Source organism: Panthera uncia, chromosome D2 (genome assembly GCF_023721935.1).
Source record: "Panthera uncia isolate 11264 chromosome D2, Puncia_PCG_1.0, whole genome shotgun sequence".
In the NCBI taxonomy this organism is placed as follows: domain Eukaryota; kingdom Metazoa; phylum Chordata; class Mammalia; order Carnivora; family Felidae; genus Panthera; species Panthera uncia.
The window spans coordinates 12,367,889-12,381,495 of NC_064818.1; the positions used below are offsets into that span (position 1 = coordinate 12,367,889).

At 44.6% G+C, this 13,607-nt stretch overlaps 1 protein-coding gene across 5 annotated transcripts in view; it reads left to right on the plus strand.

The window, feature by feature from the left end:
* LYST (lysosomal trafficking regulator) overlaps positions 1-13,607 on the plus strand; it is a 252,313-nt gene that overhangs the window by 53,777 nt on the left and 184,929 nt on the right. Inside the window, exon 1 of one of the 5 annotated variants that reach the window (XM_049644959.1) lies at positions 12,239-12,528. The exons of 3 other annotated variants lie outside the window; for them this stretch is intronic. The gene's annotated coding sequence lies outside the window, so the exon portion shown is untranslated. Of the gene's footprint in view, positions 1-12,238; positions 12,529-12,989; positions 13,093-13,607 lie in introns of those variants that run through there. One more of the 5 variants, XM_049644957.1, reaches the window with a different exon arrangement.

Sequence of the window (13,607 nt, forward strand, 5' to 3'; positions counted from 1 at the left end):
ATATACACACACACACACACACACACACACAATGGAGTATTACTCGGCAATCAAAAAGAATGAAATCTTGCCATTTGCAACTACGTGGACAGAACTAGAGGGTATTATGCTAAGTGAAATTAGTCAGAGAAAGACAACTATCATATGACTTCACTCATATGAGGACTTTAAGATACTAAACAGATGAATATAAGGGAAGGGAAGCAAAAATCGTATAAAAACAGGGAAGGGGACAAAACATAAGAGACCTAAACATGGAGAACAAACAGAAGGTTACTGGAGGGGTTGTGGGAGGGGGGATGGGCTAAATGGATAAGGGGCATTAAGGCCTACTCCTGAAATCATTGTTGCACTATATGCTAACTAATTTGGATGTAGATTTAAAAAAATACAAAAATACGAAAATAAAAGATGACAGCATTTAAAAAATGTTTATTTATTTATTTTGAGAGAGAGAGAGAGAGTATGGGAGCATGAGTAGGGGAGGGGCAGAGGGAGAGGGAGGGAGAGAATCCCAAGCAAGCTCCAAGATGTCAGCACAGTGCCCCATACAGTTGATCATGAATCATGAGACTGTGACCTGAGCCAAAATCAATGCTTCACTGACTGAGCCATCCAGGCACCCGAAATGACAGCAGTTTTTAATAAAAACTTTAAACAAGAAATGATAGCAGATTTAAAAAGGAGAGAGACAGATGTCAGCACAAAGGAAGGGCAGAAATCGACACCACCAATTTGGTGAAAGTTTGCAACCAGAGGGTTAGTGACAGTGGCTGGACGCAGGACTCTCATTCTCAGGTTGAGCTCCAAAGACTGCAGAATTCTCGAACGAAGAGTGATGACGATCCTCACGGGGACAAACTTAGGCCCTCCTCCTCTGCAGGACAATCAGGGCGCTGTGACTCATTGGAGTCACCACGGAATCACTAACTGGAAATCCTTGCTGCAGCTATACTGCAAAGGAATTGGACTTGATTTGCCAGATTCCCCATGTGATGCAAGGGTGGCCACCTGCCAAAGAGCCAGAGGGAGAGAGGGCCACTCGCTTTCCTGGCAACACAGAGATTGCCCAGCCCCATCACCCAAGGCAAGAGCGGCGTAGGGCAAACGGGCAGCCATTCCCAATGACGATTCGGCTTTGATCAGAGTAGCTATAGTGCCAGAGTGTTCGGTGCATTGCCTGTTTCGGCAGCTCATCCCTTCTTCCGTGGGAAGGTTGTGTTCTGAGGTTCTTGTGGTACATGAAGTTATTGCCTTCACCATCTGCTCCTGTATCTTCCTCCCGGTGACATCAGACAGTGCGGCAGGGTTTGCCTTCGCCGTCTATCAGGCTGTTTGACTCAACTGCGTGCATTCTTATAATGCCAGGAGAATGATCCTCCCCTAAGTCAGCTGAACGGAAGCCAGAAGTTCACGGCAAACAAGCGACTCAGCTCGCCTAACAGCATGGAGGAGACCAGTTTCACTGCAGCTAACAGAGTAGATGGTTGCTAATTAGCCTGCAGTGTGACTACCAAAGGGACGAGTTCCCTGCTCACCCGAAGAAGGGAATCACTGTGCAGGTAGGTTAACAGGTTTCTGAGGCTTCCCAGGGCCAGCTAAGAGTGTGAGCTGCTTTGGTGGGCCGGCTGGGGACAGGCGGAGAACTTTAGAGCCACTGGGGAAGGTGATTAGCAGATGGCTGCTGGCAGTGCTTGTGCTCTCAGGAGCTGGTTCCTACGGGCTGCTTGCTCAGAGAGGCTGGAGACTGTGCGGAAAGGAAGGCCAACGAAGATACTCCTCTGCGGTGGGGTGAGCCAAAGACCCTCACTAGAAAGACTGCAGCTCTGATTCTTGGAGGCCAGCAAACTGAGATTGTTTGGGGCATGGAGTAGTTACAAAGGCTCCTTTAAGAAATGGGTGCTGGTGGATTTTCAGGTGCATCAAATGCAGCAATCCCCGAGTGCGCTCATTCTCTCCCTCGCTGCTGTCCAACCTTCAGCCTCTATCGTATTCCTAACCTATGCTAGGGAGATTTCAAGTCCCTCCCTGCCCCCCCCCACCCCATCTTGGAGGCCAGAGACTGGTCTGTGAGGAAGAAGGAGTGAGCACAGAGCTGAGGATCAGAGTGGGGTATCATGAAGGGACAAGTAAGAAATCCCACGGCTGGAGTCGTGGGGGGAGGGGAAGGCTGGATGCGACTCGCAGGAAAGCCAAGAGGAGCCCCGGTGCCCACCCAACTGGGAGGGGGCTGAGGACAGTGTGGAAGTCCGGATTTTAGAGATTGGGAGGTAAGAACGAGCCCCGGTTACCATCACGATTGGCAGGGTCTTGAGAAACTGTTCTGGGCCAGGGGACCTGGAGTGCGTGTGGGTGGGTCAGCCTGGCTGGGGGTATGGATGAAGCCATGCGTGGAGCCTGGGAGCTACCCTCCGCTCCATAAGCCTCCTCTCTCCCCACCTCTCTGTGGTTCCCATATCCTCTCCAAATGCCCCCCCCCCCCCCCCCACATCCTCCCAGCTGGGCCCTCCTGATCTCTCCCTTGGGCTCTCGGAAGTTTCCCCACCAGAGTCCCTGCTTCTAATCTCTTCCCCCTCCAATCCACTCCTCACACTACTGCCAAACATTATCTTTCTACAATGTAAGCTCGGTCATGTCTCCAAGCTTAAACAGAGGAGTCCAGTGGTTTCCCACTGCCTGCAGAATAAAGCCCAAACATCTTGCAGGGCACGCGGGAGTGTTTAAGATTCTGCCCCCACACTCTGCCACCGAGGCTTCATCTGCTGTAACTTACCTGCAAGTACCCAGGCACCTGGATTATTTGCTGTTCCTTGAATATGACCTTGTAATGGCTTTATTACTTCCTGGCGTTATTCCCTCAGCCCGGAGTACATTTTTCTTCTGTCCTACCTAGCGCACCTCTCCGCGTCTTTCAAGACAAAGCCATGTGCTCTGAGAAGCCGTTTCCATCCCTCTCCCTCCAGATCAGGGTTAATTGTTCCGTCTCCCGGTATGTGTGCATGTGTGCGAGTGTGAGATAAACTACATATAACACAAAATTTACCATTTTTACCATTTTAAGGGTAGAGTTCTGTGGCATTAAGTACATTCACATGGTTGTGCAGCCGTCATCCCATCCATCTCCTGAAATTTTTGTCATCCCCAACTAAAACTCTGTCCCCATGAAACACTGACTCTCCGTTATCCCCTCAGCCTCTGGCAGGGGGAACTCTGCTTTCTGTCTCTATGAATTTAACTATACTAGGTGTCTCATAGAAGTGGAATCATACAAAATATTTCCCTTTATGACTGGCTTATTTCACTTGGCAAGATGTCCTCAAGGTTCATCCATGTCGTAGCCTGTGTCAGAACTTCCTTTTTTTTTTAATTTTTTTTTAACGTTTATTTATTTTTGAGACAGAGAGAGAGCATGAATGGGGGAGGGTCAGAGAGAGAGGGAGACACAGAATCTGAAACAGGCTCCAGGCTCTGAGTGGTCAGCACAGAGCCTGATGCGGGGCTCGAACTCATGGACCGTGAGATCATGACCTGAGCCGAAGTCAGACGCTCAACCGACTGAGCCACCCAGGCGCCCCAGAACTTCCTTTTTAAGGCTGCATACTATTCCATTGTGTGGATACACTACATTTTGCTTATCCCTTCATTCATCCAGGATACTTGGGTTGCTCTGCTTATTAATTACTGCGACTACTGCCGGTATGAACATCAGTGTTACAAATATATATTCCAGTCCCTGCTTTCAGTTCTTGGAATATACACCTAGAGGTGGAATTGCTGGAACATATGATGATTCTAACACGTATTCTTTCTTCCTCAAAGGTAATTGTGCATGGCAGGTGTTCACCTTCGATATGGCCGTGTAGCCACATATACATTCCCTTGGAGTAATGTTAGATGATTAAAGCACAGCAAAGACACCGAAAAGAATATTTGACTCTGCCCTGCAGCAAAATGTTTCCCACGTAGAGAAGTTACAAACCCCTTGAAATGTGAAAGTGCTAATAACATGTGAACTCTAAAATTAGACTCTGGCGAGCTGCTTCTTGAAAGAAAATGCTTTCAAGAAATCCACTTAGTATGTTTTGTCGTTATTACTTGGTTGTGACCTGCTTGGGAATTTAGAGGCCAGAATCCTGTGTTCCAGCCCTGCCCCGCCCCCTTCGGTGAGTGACTAGTTCTTTAGGCTCTAATTTCACCATCAGTAGAATAGCAAATGTCCCTGTCCATTCAGGAGAAAAGAGCAATTCAAATGAAAGCGTGCTGGTAACCTCAAAACCAACCAACAAACCAACAAAGATCATCTGAATTATCATAGCCGTTGGCACCCCATGCATCCTGGGGCATTTTTAGCAGGCCTAAATGGTCAGTTGGATTCATATTCATCTCTCAAAGGAAGCTACATGGAATCCTTTAAAGGGTAGAGCACAGCGAGACGTGATCATTCCTACTCAGATTAAAAAAAGAATCTTTGAGTAGAAAGCAGAATTACAGGGACGTTTGAGGGGTATCTGATAGGAAAGTGGCTGGTGGGATTTTAAAATGTGACAGTTGAAGAGAAAATTTTTTGTGTAATTACAGAATAGGCACCGATAAAGAAAGCCCTGAGCCAAGATTATAAAAAATTCTTTAAAAAATACTCTCGGTAAAATTAGATGGGAAGGCCCATATAGCGTGTGTGCGTTCCATCGGGGCAGAATTGGCAGGAGTATTTATGAACACCGGCAGGTAGAATACTTTACCCTACTTTGCATAGCTATTTCTGGCCTGTAATAGCAGTTGCCAAAGACATGTTTAGAGCCACTGTTAAGATGCGGGTGCCAAATTATGACACGTCGACTGCGTCATAAATCAACACAGTTCTCGCCTTCAAAGAACTGGCCACTGAAGTTACTTTCAGATCTTACGAACTATATCCCTCTCTTCCGTGTTTTCAGAAAGACTTCTCCGGAAGGGAAGGGACCATAAGGCAAGACTCCTGATTTTTTTTCCCACATAGACGGGTAAATGAACATTGAGTGGGATGTAGTCTCCTTCCTCCGTTCCTCCTACTTCATTCCCTGAAATTGAAGCCGTGGCCGGTTCAAAGATTACCTGTTTGGAACGATTACAGGATTCGGGTGATGCAATCAATCACTTGTGTATACAAGATAGAAGGCACACTGCTGTGTGATTTAACTAATAGCAGTTAAATCAAAGGGGAAAAACTGAGATGGTAGTTCTTCTGAAGCATTTCTGCTGACAATTAAGATCCATTTTCAGGGCTTTCAGTTTACGGGTCTGTATTTCTCTATTCTAGAGAGCTCAGAAAGGGCCTGGAACATAGAAAGGAATTTAGTATGAAATAAGGGTTGCATTTCTAATTAGAGGGGAAAAGATGAGGGCAATGCCTTGTGTTGAAACAAGAAATCATCAGGGCGCCTGGGTGGCTCAGTCGGTTAAGCGTCTGCCTTTGGCTCTGGTTATGAGCTTGTGGTTTGTGAGTTTGAGCCCTGCATCGGGCCCTCTGCTATCAGGGTAGAGCCCACTTTGGATCCTCTGTCCCCCTCTTCCTTTGCCCCTCTCCCGTGCTCTCTCTCCCTCTCAAAAATAATAAGTAAACTTAAAGAAAATAAAGCAAGAGACTATCCATTCGGAGGTAAATGTTTTGTTCCCGTTCTCGTTCCCTTTAAATGGCATCTTTTGCACTAATTCTCAGGCACCTGGTTGGGGAGCCAGTAACCAGAGGCCGCGCACATAGGGTGACTTTCAACGGCACTTGAGGTGAAGGTCGCTGGCACACAAGCATTTCCCACCCCCTTGGCGAAACCAGTCCCCGGGGGCCAAGGATTCTTCTTACTGTCAAAGACAGCTCTATTATATGTGACTGGAATTTATCAGATTTCAGGAAATCCCCACATACCCGCAAGGGCATTCTCCCCCGTGGCGAATGTTCTCTTTGTCTTTGTGGAGAGACAGCCGAGGTGGGTGGGATAGCTGCTCACCCGGTGGCTGCATCCGTGTGTGAAGAACTCAGGCCACTAGATTGGCTAAGCTGGGCATGATAGATGGCAGGTGCAGGGCTCAAAACCACGTTTCCAACCATGAGCGGAGGTACACCTGCCAGTAAGGACAGTGTGGTCTGTATCCCATCAGGAAACCCTTGCTCTGCATTAGACCCAATTATCAGTCAGCAGCAGAGTTCCAGAAATGGTATAAGCTGGGCAGGAAACCAGTCAGGAGAGGTTATCCTAAGGGGTGAGCGACCCTAAGATGATGCTTTATGCTACACTTCCTGGTCATCTGTTATTCTGATTTGGTTGACCTTGCATTCTTGGCTGCTGCTTTTAATGTCTGGAGAAGAAACCCGTACTGCATGAACAGCAATAACAGAAGCAGGGCTGTGATCCTGATTTTTATTGTTGGTTCCTGGTGTCTGGTTCTTTGAGAGAGTGTGTCTGATGTTGGGGGAGGGGGGGTAAGATGGAAAGGGGGGAATCTTTCAGAAATCACAGAATCCAGAAGAATCTGAGTCAAGTAGCAGCTTGCACAGTGGCCACATTGGGGCAGAGTCACTTGCCATAAAGTCACTTACCCCTCGCCCGGGGAGGCAATGCGTTTTGGTGAGACCCTCTCCTGACTAGGAATCCTCATCTAGCCGAAGGCTGAGTTTTCCTGCTCCTGGGATGTTGCCTTGGGGGTTTTCCGACTAAACTATTCTACCATGCCAACACATGTGAAGTGATGCAATGATATTTTTTAAATTATGGATAAAAATCCAGAAGATTGGGTCATTCAATGGGCCCAGATATTTTTAAGTACTTGCTTATTTAACGTCTTTTGCAGTTCACAAAGATGCTTTAATATGTCTTACCTGACAAACGGTTTTCTCAGATTCCTAGACTCTAGACATACCTTGCCTGCATTTTCTATTTCAGTGCTTGATTTTCCAACATAATGTCTGCAGTTTTCCCCCCAATGTTATTGTGTATTTTGGACCCCTCTTCTGTATCAGATGTTGTACTTCCAAACAGATCATACACTTTCTTTTCTTTTTAAAAATTTTTTTTTAAATGCTTATTTATTTTTGAGAGAGAGAGCAAATGGGGGGAGGGGAGAGCAGGGAGAGAGGGAGACACAGAATCCGAAAAAGGCTCCAGGCTCTGAGCTGTCAGCATAGAGCCCAACGTGGGCCTCGAACCCACCAACCGTGAGATCATGACCGGAGCCGAAGTCGGACGCTCAATAGACTGAGCCACCCGGACGCCCCCCCCATACGTTTCCTTTTCAATAATATGGCACACGTGGGCTGCATCTACACTGCTGAGTGAAACCGCTTTCTCAGAACATTGCTCTTGGAATAGTTGCGTTAAAAACACAAGACCTGACCACAAGTTAAGGGTTTCTGAAATGGATTCTACGTTCCCACGGGGCCCTACAGTCCCCGCATGGCTCTGACGTCAGCCCAAGCTGGTCAGGGAGAAGGGTTTTTGCTTCCCTTCAAGACTCCAGGCAAACGTTTGATGAAGTGGTCTCACTATGCCCCCGCTGACACACAAAGATGCTTTAATATGTCTTACCTGACAAACGGTTTGCAGGTCCCGGCAGGCCCCACCGCATGATGCAAATATTCATGGGGCCACTCTGTTTTCTCTGATGCGACCATGTGGTTGCATGGATACGAAAATAGTGCTGCCCGGGACCAGGGATTCTACGCAAACAGGCTCTTCCAGTTTTAATCGCAGGTGCCTTTAAAACATCTTTGAAATTTCAGGACTATAGAAACGTCGAGGATGCCCGTGGGGAACAAATTCGAATATCAGACACTATGCTGTACCTACCATCATCCCTTCCCTTCTGCAACCCAAGTTTTGTTATTAGAGGAGCTTGTGTGCCAACTCACCCAGAATACCCTTCCCTCACTCAAGCAAATCTATTCCTGGAGGTCCCACCGGGACCCCCCACATCTGCCACTGTCTGAATCCCATAGGTAAACATAGCTTAGGCTTAAGGTGAGTCCACACTACATTGATATTCAGTTCTGATTCCAAATATGTGACAGCGCTACACCTCTCAGGTTGGTTTACACGATGAACGGAGGAAATGAGCATGTGACTTTTACAAATGTGATTTCTCTTTGCGTAAAACAGAGCTCTACTGGCAAACAAGAGTCCACGTCAGAATGCACACAGATATAAAATACTCTGAGATTCCAGGCACGAAAATCAGGATTTGAATTCAATCTCCTAAAGTATAAAAGACACATAACTGGGGCACCTGGGTGACTCAGTCGCTTAGGAGTCTGACTTCAGCTCAGGCCATGATCTCCCGGTTTGTGGGTTTAAGCCCCTCGTCAGGTTCTGTGCTGACATCTCAGAGCCTGGAGCTTGCTTTGGATTCTATGTCTCCCTCTCTCCCTGCCTTTCTCACTCTCTCTCTCAAAAATAAATATTAAAAAAATTAAAAAAAAAAGACACATAACTTCTCACAACTGTTGACCATGTGACTTGACTATAGGTCACAGAAAATTTTCCCAGCTACTTGTATTCTTCTGTATCTTTCCCTTATTTATTCAAAAATTTTATTGAGCAGCTTCTATCTGCTCATAATGAACACAAAAAGATAGAATGCAGTCGTCACAACGTAATAAATTCAAAGTATATTTGAAAACACAAACAGATAACAAAAATAACAATAGTTAAGGGGAGGTAGAGAAGTTAAGGAAAACTATCTGAGATTGGTCTGGCTTGTCTGTCACACTCTCTTGCGTTACACTTCCCTTTTCGGCAGATAAAAGAGAAAAAATATATACTTTAATTTATATCTTAATTTATAATTACCAAGTGCCTCTTGTACATTCAGTGCAGCCTTACGTTAGCATAGGACGAAGACTCATTTAGATACCAAAGCAGTCGGGTGGGGCATGGCTCCTTCCATCCGCATGATGTAGCAACATCCTGGCGTAGGGTAAGACTTTCTCCTTTGGTGTCTGGTCCTCATTAAAGCAGACCCTTCACCAGCCACCATGGAGAGTCGGCACGACCTGTTATTATCGTGATGATAACATCCCACTAACTGCCACCCATTAGGCCCAAGATATTTATTTGCCCCACAAGAGTTTAACCTATGTTTTGAGGTTCTGCAAGAAGTGATTGAGCATTGTAGGCAATAGGGAACATGGCTTAGTTTAAAATGACCAGGATGAGGGGCGCCTGGGTGACTCAGTCGGTTAAGTGCCTGACTTCGGCTCAGGTCTCACAGTTCGTGGGTTCGAGCCCCACGTTGGGCTCTGTGCTGACAGCTCAGAGCCTGGAACCTGCTTCAGATTCCGTGTCTCTCTCTTTCTCTCTGCACCCTCCCTCCCCACTCCCCCATTCATGCTCTGTTTCTCTCTGTCTCTGAAAAACAAACATTTTTAAAAAGTAAATTTAAAAAAATAAAATAAAATGACCAGGATGAAATATGGAGCAGTTACCTATCTGGCTATAGTTGGTGCAGAGGGAAAATATTAATCATCACCCACCCTCCTGCCTGCCCTGCTAACATCACCCTCACCCTCTGTGAAATATGGTCTTTACTCTTTCTACTTTGGAAAGCATCTTCCAGCCACCGTGATCTCTCCCACCAGTTTTTATATAATGCTTTTCCCTCTCCTAGAATGGTGCTTCTTAAGCTTTAACGTGTGTATAGATCATCTGAGGATCTTGCTGAAATGCCAAGTATGACTCAGTAAGTCTGGGGTTGTGGCCTGAGATTCCGGATCTCTCACAGGTAACGCTGATGCTGCTGGACTGAGAAGGAACATGGCCTTAGAGCACCCCACCTAGCCTCACCTGGCCTAGCTGTCAGTGGTTTCTGGACACATGGATTCTGTAGACTGCTACAATAATAATAATAATAATAACAACGGCAACCACATCAATGAAAAGAACAAACAACAAACCCTTTCAGGGACTAGTTTGCCAACTTTTTATTGCCAATCAATTTGTCAAGAAAGGACATTGAACATATGCGTGGCTAATATTGCCATATCCTAAAGGAAGGCTATTTAAATTCTACTCTGTCTTTGTCTCTCTCTCAGATATAAAATAAAACACACACGCAAAAATTTTTTTAAAAGGGGCGCCTGAGTGGTTCAGTTGGTTAAGTGTCCAACTTCAGCTCAGGTTGTGATCTCACTGCTCGTGAGATGGAGCCTCACGGTGGGCTCTGTGCTGACAGCTCAGAGCTGGAGCCTGCTTTCCATTCTGTCTCCGTCTCTCTTGGCCCCTACCCTGCTTGTGCTCTCTCTCTGTCTCTCTCTGTCTCTTTCAAATCTAAAATAAAACACACAAAAAACATTTAAATTCTATAAAAAGGAGGAAGGCCATAGCTTCAGAATAGAAGACAGTCTTCAGAATTGAAGAAGTTTAACTTTATGAAAAACTCGCTACCCTAGTCTCATTTTTAAAATTTGGTCCTAGACTGGGGGCACTAAAGGTGTATATAGGAAAAATTAGCCTGCCTGAAATCCAAAAGGCTTTTCTGATCCCAGACATGAGGTTGGATGTCCCTCCACAGTGCCCGAGAAATCCCAGTGCATGACACTGTCCTAACCCTCATCACCCTCTACTGTTATTGCTTGTCTACCTGCCTGGAGTCCCCAACAGTCTAGGCCTTCCTCTACCTTTGTATCCCAAAACCTTGAACATTGCAAGTACATGGAAAATACCCAGTGACTGAATGAAAGCCTGAAATAATGGATCACTCTAACGATATTACTAGTGGATTCTGTTGTCTGGTTTTAGGTAGAGTAAGAGACATTTTTTGAAGTGGTCCAAAATCGTGGTATACATGAAACTACAGAGAAAGTGTACATATTAAGAATCTTTTTTTGAGGTTTTTTTTTTTTTTTTTGAGTAGGTAGTGAAACACATATATGTCTTTACCTGTTCCTTACCTTGAGTCTGACCAGCCCTTTCCAACTCTTTCTTTGAACTGGTCAAGTGATATTCTGCTCTGTGAACCTGTGGATAACTTGAACTATCTCTGTTTTTCTGATCTTCTAAATGAGATGCTGTGAGATTTAGAGGGTTCTTGTGATTTTAAATTTGCTACGATCCCTTGGTTTTATAAACAGGAATGGATAGCAAACACGCATTTCTTATTAACGTTTCTTAATAGCCTATTGTGTAGGACAGACTGGGTTGACTCTTCCAAAAGAGACAGCTCATGCAGGTTACAACTCAATGTTCATCATAAACTTGTTGAGCACAGGTACATATTGGGAATTAAGACAGACAAATATCAACTATTAAAATAAGAAATGGCAAGTAAATCACTTGGATAAGAATTATGCTCAATAGTGGACTCAAATTCCCCATTTTTCAATGATGGTGACAACTTTATGGCTGTGTGTGTGTGTGTGTGTGTGTGTGTGTGTGTGTGTATCTGTGTGTGTCTGTGCACAAATACATCACTTACTAGTGAGTATTTCTGGGAGGAGATCACAGAAGACTTTCATTTTCTATATTGTATATTTGTCCTAACATTTGAATTTATTACTATACAAATGTTTTCTGTTTTAAGCAGAAAGACAATTCAGAATTTAAAAAGAAAAAAAAAATGCTTTTATGAGAATTAATGACACTGCTGCCCACAAATACATACGCATGAAAGTGGGACATTAAGAAACTCAGCGTGAAGTTTCCACAACAGAGAAGAGAGATTTGGGTTGTTTTAACACTTTTAACTGGCTGAAAAGAGCACCTCTTAGGATATTTTTGATGTTTACAAATCTTGTAACGACATAAGTTTTTAAAGTAAAACACACCTACTTTGAGGGTTTTAAAATGCTATCAGTGACTTAGAGAAAATTACATTAAGAATGTTATTAAAACTTAATTTGATAATTTTTGCAAAAAGAAAGAGTGAATATTGTTAAACAACTTAATAGAGACATAAGTTAAGAATTGACTTCTTTGGGGCCCTGGCTGGCTCGGTCAGTAGACTGTGCAACTCTTGATCTCGGGGTTCAAGAGTTTGAGCCCCACGTTGGGTGTAGAGATTATTTAAAAATAAAATCTTAAAAAAATTGACTTCTTCAATAATGTTTTAGGGTGCCTACTAAAAAGAGCATTTTTTAAAGATTCAAATACATCCTAATAACATAAAGCACTCCAAAACTAAATTTATATATAATTTTTTAATATAGCCATTGTTCCATCTGTAGTCAAATGTGGAAATCTGCATAATTTTGACCATGTTACTCTTACAGAAATGAAAGCCCTGCAATTGCTTTACCGCTTCTTCAGAAATCTAGTTCTGCTCCAGTACAGTGCAGTGGGCATTAAAGTTTCAAACTTCCGCCAAAATTATAATGAGCTATTTGGACATTTATTTGAATGTGAACAACCTGGTCTTCATTACATTGTTCATTCAATAATATTTGCTGAATGCTTACTGTGTTCCAGGTAGTGTTCTGGGACTCCAGGTACATCATAAACAGAACAAAGGGTGCTGCCTTCATGAAGTCTATATACGGGAGACAATAAAGATAAGTGTAATAGATGTGTAAGTTATGTAGCTCTTATTGAAATTATTTTGGGGGGTGTAGTATTCTGCTAGGGCTGCCGTAACAAAATATTACAGACCTGGTGGCTTAAACAACAGAAATATTCTCTCACATTCTGGAGGCTGGAAGTCCAGGATCAAAGTGCCAGCAGGGTTGATCTCTTCCCCTGGTTTGCAGATAGCTGCCTTCTTATCATATCCTCACATGGCCTTTCCTGTGTGTGTGTGTGTGTGTGTGTGTGTGTGTGTGCATGCACATGCACACAAAGCTCTGGCGTCTCTTCCCCTTATTATAAGGATACCAGTCCTATTGGATGAGGGCCCCACCCTTGTGACCTTATTTAACCTTAACTACCTCTTTAAAGGCTCTTCCTCTAAACATCTGAACAGTCACATTGTGGCTTATGACTTTAACGTATGCATTGGGGAGGGGCGGGGGTGGGCCCGAACAATTTCAAACACTCAAGTGAGGGACCCAGTTCAGAGACTCCTCTTGTCAAGGTTTCAGGACAATGTTGAGATAGACTTCACTGAGAAGGTGAAATATGAGCAAAGATATAGGAGGTAAGAGAGTTATATCTGTGGCTGTCGGGAAAAAAAAGCATTTCAATTTGAGGGAACAGCCAGTGCACAGACCTTAAGGCAGGAATGTGTCTGGAAGGTTCCATAAACAGTAGGTCTTCAGGGACGGAAGAGCAGGAAGAGAAGAGAATGTGGGGATCTGGGTGGTGTAGAGCTCTGTGGGCCACTGTAAGGGATTTGGGGTTCGCACGGGTGAAATGGGGAGCCACTGCAGGGTTTTTAGCACAGATGTGACATGGTCTGATTTATAGATATCCATGAAGCTGTCAGTTAAGTGTTCAGCTCTTGATTTCGGCTCAGGTCATGATCTCAAGGTTCGTGGGATCAAGTCCCGCATTAGGCTCTGCACTGACAGCGTGGAGCCTGCTCAGATTCTCTATCTCCCTCACTTTCTGCCGCTCCCCTGCTTGTGCACGTGTGCACACATGCACGCTCTCTCTCTCTGTCAAAATAAACATGTTTTAAAAAGAATACAGTATGTAATAAATTTACCAAAT